This window comes from Sinohyriopsis cumingii, chromosome 16 (genome assembly GCF_028554795.1).
Source record: "Sinohyriopsis cumingii isolate HCF-2022 chromosome 16, ASM2855479v2, whole genome shotgun sequence".
Classification (NCBI taxonomy): Eukaryota; Metazoa; Mollusca; class Bivalvia; order Unionida; family Unionidae; genus Sinohyriopsis; species Sinohyriopsis cumingii.
In genome coordinates this window covers 63,721,444-63,729,740 of record NC_142976.1, presented here as the reverse complement: position 1 = coordinate 63,729,740, position 8,297 = coordinate 63,721,444, and positions in this window count along the sequence as shown.

Sequence of the window (8,297 nt, the reverse complement as noted above, 5' to 3'; positions counted from 1 at the left end):
AACGTACGCTAACACACACACACATACACCACACACACACACCACACACACACACACACACACACACACGCGCGCACACCACAGAGGGAAGAAGAAGAAAACCATTATACACTATCCACACGGAGTGAAGAAATAACCCTTTATATATACTATCAACAGAGAGTGAAGAAAATAACCCATTATATTCCATCAACACAGAGTGAAGAAGAAAAAGTTTTTTGAAAGCACCTAAGCCCTCACCTGCAATGACCAACTCTGCCAAACACCTACACCCCACCCCACCCCCACTCCCAACACTACAAAACCCATTTAACCCGTTATTTTATGGCATCAGTGTGTGCTTTAGGAAACATCAAGACACAAAAATGATGGATGAATAGACTGACTATTGTTTACGGACTTGCATGCCTAAAGAGCGTGCGTGAAGGAAAACATCCTTCCATTTCAATTCTAACTAAAACATGATCCAGACGGATAGAGAGAGGTGAAAGAGAACAATTTCATAAAGTGTGAGTAAAAGCAAAGCACGCCATCCTTATTATACAATGTCAAGACCAAGAGACACTTACGTTTTCTTTCTGGTCTATTCTCTTTTAGAAGGTAGTATGAAATTTCACATCAGGGCCAACGCATCGGCTCACATTGTCAATTTTTCCATTTCCATGTCTTTACTGGCACAAGTTCTTCATCATCTTCAATTTCTTCTTCTTTTTCTTCTTCTGAATCCCTCTTCTCTGTTTCGCCTTGTTTTTTGTTTCTTCTCTTTTCTCGTAGGGCACTCTGAATTCCAGTGTCCTTTCCCCTGACAACGATATTAGGTATCTTGACTTTTGTCTCTCTTTCTTAGACGAAGCAGGTATTTTGGAGACAAATACCCATTTACCTTTGCAGATATAGCAAACTTCATTAGCACACACTTTCGTATGACTCTCATCAAATCAACGACCAAAAGAGTAAGTTTTGTTGCCACTTTCGCCTGTGAATTATGCTTTCGTATGACTTTTAGCAAATATTTGACCAGCAGGTCTATCTGTGCTGACTCTTCCATCTTCGTGATCGTTTGAGAGCGGAATGAATACTCTGACGCTAAGACACTCTCCTTATATACAGGGACCTGCTGCGTATGAAACCTAGTCAAATGTAATTTTGCAAAGGCAATGATGTACCGTATCGCCTCACACAAAACCTGAAGTGTTAGCTCAGATCCGTGTCAGCAATTTCGAAGACGACATAACTGAGCTTTCATCAATGCTCTCCAATTATGCCACAAAACCACGAGTCCTGATTCACGCCAAAAGAAATTTCGTTCGGTCCATAAAAAATAGTATCACCTCTGAGAAACGCAAAAACGAACTTCCAGAAAACTGAGAACGACGGCTTACACCTACAACGTAAATGTATGAGTTCAAGTAGTGCGTAAAACTTAGTCAAATTAAATTTTTATAGTCAAGACGAAACGATCTCTTTTCGAACAAGAAAGCAGACACCAAGCGACAATGGCAATCCGTGTCACACAACACTTTTCAAAATGTATATTATCAGAGGTTTGTTCTAGCGATCTGCACGGTTAAATTAAATGTTGATGTATTTTGCAATAAGACGGACACAATTTCCATGGGATCGCCCATGGTACGATTGTTCGTGCGTTAGTTTAATTTTTAAAAATATTTTTTATATAAATCGCCTATAGGATAGACCCAGTAAAGCATGGCCATTCTCGTCACTGTTGAATAGCTACTCAAGTCAATTCGAAGTGAACGCGGTAAGAAAATAAGTATAGCCAATGAAATGGCTTACAACGGGTGATGCATTGTTTTGTTCTAGGACTGTGTGGCATAATAATCCCTATGTTCTTGCGTTGTTACCATTACAGTGCAGACAGACTGAAATGTGAACTTACAAGCCCTCTTTGTGTGTGTGTTGTACCATTTCTTCTTACCACATCAAAATACTGAGCGTCACAGTATTGGTTCGCGTTTTCAAGCTGACCATTTTATTATATCTCACTTAAACATTTTAACATAAACACTCACACTCACATCGGTAGAGTCAGAACATATGTGTTACAGTATTGAGGGCATGTTATCTTTTTTTTCAAACTAATAAATTTGGGGTTTGTATGAAGTAAAGAACCGAAAGTACAGTGAAACTCAAGGATGATGACCCAATCTGTCTGTCTATTGATGCGTGTATTTACTTAAGAAGAAATATGACCTCTAAAACACAAAGAGATACGGCAAGCATGATTAGAATGAACATAACGATGTTTTCCTTCACGCCCGTGTAATTTAGAGCTTCAATCCTCTTTGAAGACAAACTTGGTCTCCTTTTGTAGGGCTTGAAATAATAAAAAACCTGAAAAAATCTTAAGCACTTTGCTATAGATAATTTCATCAACAGACTAAACAACATAAATACCGTTACAACACTAGAAAGCTTTAAATCTTCTATCAAAAAGAAATGCATCAAAAAATTAAAGATTAACGATAACTAACCAATGAAACCGAATTTAACAAAGGCAGTGACATGTGAAGAAATGGCTCTCACTTTGGAAAGGTAGGCGAATGTACTCTGTCATGCACCATCAACTTGAAAAAAATTATAAACAGAGAGAAACCTGAATTCAAAATTCAGTTGTTTTTTCTTCAAAATTGTTTCGTTTCTTTTTTCTTTTTTGGAACAAATCTAAGCACTAATATAGAGTGGAAAAGGGAAAATGCACATACAAGCTTTGATATTTCTGAAAAAATGAGGGGATATTCCTAACGTTCATAACCACCTATATATGCTTGGACTTGTCTGTGACTTATCCACAAAACAAGATGTACATATTTCTGGTCAAGCTGCAAGTGTGTGCGTGTTTTTGAAATTGGTAAAAATTGGATATACAATTTTCTCGTGACACTTATAAAGTGAAGAGCCTGTGCAAGTGTCAAAAGCCAAAGTCATATTAGTTTTGTATTTTGTACGGCTTGTAAAGATTTCCACTTTAGAAAATGTGAAGTATCACAAGTTATTATCACAAACAGGAGTGGAACATTGGGGCTTGCAAGAAAGAAAATAACCCAGACAGTTGGTGTCATCAAGAGTGCTAGAGACGGTACCCGAACATGCTTGCTTGCTTACTTGAATTAAAGTGATTTTCGCTCTAATGGAGCATATATCACTGGTTTAATAACGCACCGCGTGATTTTTAATTACTCCTGGGGAAGGAAAGAGAGCCTCATCCCCCAGGCTTTTATGTACTCACAGACTACTTTTAAATTTAGCCACTAAGGTGTAGGACTAACTAGTCCTTAACAACCTGACTGAAAGGCTTTAAACATGAGTGGGAATAGTCTCACCACACACTCATTTTTCTGTCCGAGCGTGGTAAAGGAGGGAAAAGGTGCTCAGCAAGACAGCCATGGGTGTTAAGTACTCAACAAAACGCTATCCCGTACTTATTTCAAATCAAGTCCCGTTTTTGCTAATGGACACTAAAAAGTACCAATAATGTGTTAACCACTTGTGCAATTAGTTCAAATCTAACGATTCTGTTAAATTTCCTACTTCCTAACATATCTATCTAATATTAGTACTTAGTGTACATAAAAATAGCCATACTGATCTTATTTAAATTATTATGTCTAAGCGACATATACCAGTTTGGTCACTGTTAGGTTTAAAAAGTTAAGTTTGTTGCGGTGTTCCAATGGGTCAAGTTTGTTTCGAGAATAGTTTAGTCAAGGAGGGATACCAAGTCAAATATGGTTCCCTAGTTAATAAAAAGCAATCTTTTGGAGCCCTAAAAATAGGCTGTTTTTTCTGTTAGAAGGTAACACGTCTCTCTTTTGCTTTCACGTTCTTTCCCGCACTTCTAGTCTCATGATTCTTGATATCAGGAAATGCGTAGCCATGATGGGCGGCAATGTAGGCAGCGGCTTCTACCAGTTGACTGAGGGGGTATCCAGTGTAGGTTTGTCTGTAGAATTGGGGAAGAACTCTGACCCTAATCCCCATTGAGAAGGTCTTGGTTTAAAGGTGTCTAGAGATTTGTAGGCAACGTATTGTATGGCTCTAATAAACTACCCTGCTTTGTTGACGTCATACAATGCTTGATCTAGTCCCATTTCGGTGTACTTCTCAACGAGTGTCAGCGTCCCCCTCCTCCTCCTCCTCAACCGCCTCAATTTCCTCTTCTGGTTCTGATACTAATTCTTTAGTTGAGGTAGATAGTTTCAAATCCGCTGTTATGGTGTCTGTCGCTGTTATTGTTGCTGTGGTTGTTCTTTCAGCTGAGATTGCCTGTAGTATCGGAGTGAGAAAAGAACGTTGTTGTTGTTGTAGGGTTTAACGCCATTTTTCAGCACGCGATAGGCTATACATGGCGGCCAGTATTAATGGTGGAGGAAGAACCCGGGAAAAACCCGGAAAGAACCACCGACCCACGAGAAGCTACTGGCAAGCTTTCTCACATACCCACATTAGCCGAATCCGAGACTCGAACCCACGCAGACAAAGGTGAGATGACAGTGATCCGTAACGGAGAGCGCTTTAGACCACTCGGCCACTCGGGGCCCCAGAAAAGAACGTAGTGCCTCCGATAATTACATTTGAGTTTGCCATACCGTTTGTCTAACATAATTGGCCCTTTGTTTTGCCACCACTCTTTCCGGGGCAGGTTGTTTGTTAGGTATAGTCGGATGTTGACTAGATGTTATTTGTGTTCTCGAGGTGGGTGGAGTGCTAACTGGCTAGGTCTGCATTTCTCGCTCCCGCTACTGTTGCGTATATTTCTTCCCTCCACACCGAGTTCTGGGCCTAATTCTTTTAATTTCGTTGTACCCGAACTTACATTATCCATATTATCACCAACAAAAAAAAAACGCACAAACCTAAAAGAAACACTCACTTTTTTTACAGAACATTACTATTTTTAAAATTTTGATAAGCGACGGAAACGAAGGACTTAGAGTCGCACTTTCTAACCAAGATAAAGAAATCATGTGCTGATAGACTCACTTCTGTATTTTTTCTTCTAACTGACTAACATATCATAGGCAATGGAATGTTATTTCTTTTCGAGAGTATGGGGTAGCCCTGAATATTTTTTTTTGGAACTTGAAGCTATGGCGGTCGCTTAGGTTATAAGATGGCGACCTCCTCTGACGACAGGCTTTCTCACAGGATAAGGTCTGCTTCTTCGGAAAAGAGAAGAAGAACTCTTTGGTGTCGATACAACTGTTGACAAAGCCTCTGTCAGGTTCATGCTGCTGCTGTTGCTGCTCTCTCTCTCTGCTGTTTATGAAGTCTGTACTTCTCCATCCATTCTTCTTTCTCCTTCTTGAATTCCTCCTTGAAGAGCTCTTCTTTCAGGTCTTCAGTGACTTTTAGCATTCTCACATTTTCTATCTCTTCTGGCTTCGGTATCAGACTGTGTCTGACCCTATGCAAATTCACGTAGGCTTCGTTTAGCTTAGCTAGTTTGGAGCACATCTTCGTAGGAGGATGAGTTAACAAGGATGGGCAGACTGGAAACTTCCCCGGTTCTTAAAGTCAAAGCGCGGACGTGAAGGAAAACATTACTACACGGTTTTCTAGCCGGAACGTTCAAATAGTGTTATGGGAGGGATAGAGAGAAGTCAAAGAGCTTGAATCAACATTTCTATAGCCAAACAAACCACAAAGGCATTTTTTTCTTCAAAACACAACATTTTTTTATTCATACTAACAAACAACTCTAACATTTTTTTTAACAATAATCCAACACTATAACATCAAACATTTTTTTCAAATACCAAACATTTTTTTTCAATTCATACTCTACTTTAAACAGGGCTGACAACGTTGTGAATGAAATTGTGATTTCCACTGTTGGAAGTCATTAGGCCATTGATGGACACTACGTTTCCTAGTTAGAGACAAAAGATAAGCATACTGGTCACAAAACCATCGATCTACTTTCACATCGTTTCTAGAAGAATGACGAGGATCAAAATGAGTCACTAAATGTTCTAAAGAATAGCCCAGGCTGCAATGATGCAGAAAATACACACAGTACTGTCCACACACCAAGGAATATGTGCCTTGTTATTTCACATTATTGAATCGTGTGGTCTGAGCATTTCTTCTCATAAAGTCAATGATATCGTCTTCCAAAGGGGGCAGTCCATAGGAATCAAAATATTCCACACATACTTCTTGAGGAAAGTAGACGGCTACCCAGTGGGTTCCCGGGAGATGACTGTCGTCCGTGTTGATCACATAAGCTTGATGGATTTGAGGTGTGCAATGAGGGAGTTCATCTTTAGCACAGACGACAGGATTCCAAGAAGCAGTGTACAAACTGTGGTTCAAAAGGTAATAAAGTTCTCAGGTATCCATTTTTTGTTTTTTTTTCTTCTTCACAGGTAATGATAAGTCATCAATTCGATCCTGACTTTTTGCTTGAAAATGTCTGACAAGTAACCGTTTCTTCACCTTGTCTCCTCACTCTGATCCAACAGAGCTTCGATGCGATGGATCTCTTGAGTTGTTAATGGAGGACAATAATGTTCACGCAAGCCTTTATACCACTGTTGTAACACGTCTTCTTCCGAGATGAGACTCCAAGCTTCGTCCAGATATTCGTCCAATTTTTCTTCTTGACTCAGCATCAGGCATTTATCGTGTTGAATTTCACTGGGATGATCGTTATGACATCCATAGCAATCTTTCTTGATCAATTCCTTAATTTTTTTTCTGTCAAGACTATAGCATAACAGGAAACTAAATGTGATTCTTGTTCTGGCCATCTAGACTTCATCATGACGACTTCTTCGTCTTTGTCGTGGGGTTCTCCTTCCTCAGGACCTTCACATTCCATGTCCAAAGAATCCCTACTATACAAACATTGATAAAAGTCTTCCATGACTTCTAATAGTCTGGAATGACTTCTCTCAAACTGTTGGTTTATATCGTATTGTCCAATTCAGCATACAGGATGACGTTCACCCAATTATCTGCGCGTAGATTTTCTGCAAACTGAAATTCCACACGCATCTGGCCGGATTTTATAGGGTGAAAATGTCACTCGTCGCTGTCTTGACTTACAATTCGTTAGAGAACAGTTTTCGAAAATGGAGTTTCACTGTAACTTTCCCTTTGGAGAAGGGAATATTTTGTCCCAGATCTCCTTTTATAGCAATGTTGACAGTGTCTAAATACAACTTACTGACGGACAAATAGTGAGGATGTACAAATTCACGGTGTACGTGATAGGTGTTTGCACCTTCCTGGTCATTGTTTGTAGTACTATCCACTTTGAAAGGAATGACACGCAGTAACGGAATAGAGGTGTGTCCCACCACGTTGTACTCCACCACATGGGAATACACAAAGATCAAATTAAGTCCTTGGTTCAGTTCTACCGGGTTTCCAAAAGCTCTGTAAAAATCCATATTACTTTTGATCTTGGGGCTCATATTGTTTGCGACCATTTCTGCATGTCCACCCAAAATTTCAAACAAACTACCATTGAACCTGAGGGACAATGTGTCCGTATCTTGAAATTTGATCACGAGACGATGAACCACTTTATGGTACTCAATCTTCACACTTTTTTTTCGCTCTGTTCAGTGCTTTGCCAAAGGCTAAGTTGAACCTGTCCGCAATAGTGTCCACCAAATGTTCACCACTAAAATAATAACCTGAAGGAATTTTCAAGGTGTAGATAATGAAGGCTGGATTGCTGGCTGGTCTTGTGTCCCCTAAAAACCCGATTTGTTGATTTCTTCCTCCAATTGGGCATTCAGGATTTCCACCTCGAAAGTGTTTTGCTTTTCGGTGATGTTTTTGATTTGTGTTGGGTGAATGATTTCCACTAAAGCCACTTCCCAATGGGCTTCATGATCTAAATGGATGGTCTGAGGTAATTTGACCGTGTAACAGCACAACGTGTTCTTGGGAAACACCTCCATGGAACTGTGACTGGGTAAGGTTAAGTAAAATTGGTTGTTATTGCTCATACTTCCAGAGTTTTGTGGCTCTCCGAGGCGATACTGGAAGTTAGAGGAGTGTCTCCGCCCAAAATGGGGTTGTTGTTGTTGTTGTGGTTGTTGTTGTTCGACTGGTGACTGGCACTGGCACTGGACACTAGGTTCCCGTGGTTCCCGTTCGAGGAGAATTTCAGGGAGGGATTAGGAAGCAGGTAACCGATGTAACTGCTCAATACAATGGTCCACAAGTGTTTGTCTCCTTGTTGCAAACTCAAATTGGCAATGGATGCACCGATGACACAATACACCACGAAGGTTTGGCAGAAAAAGACGATTTGC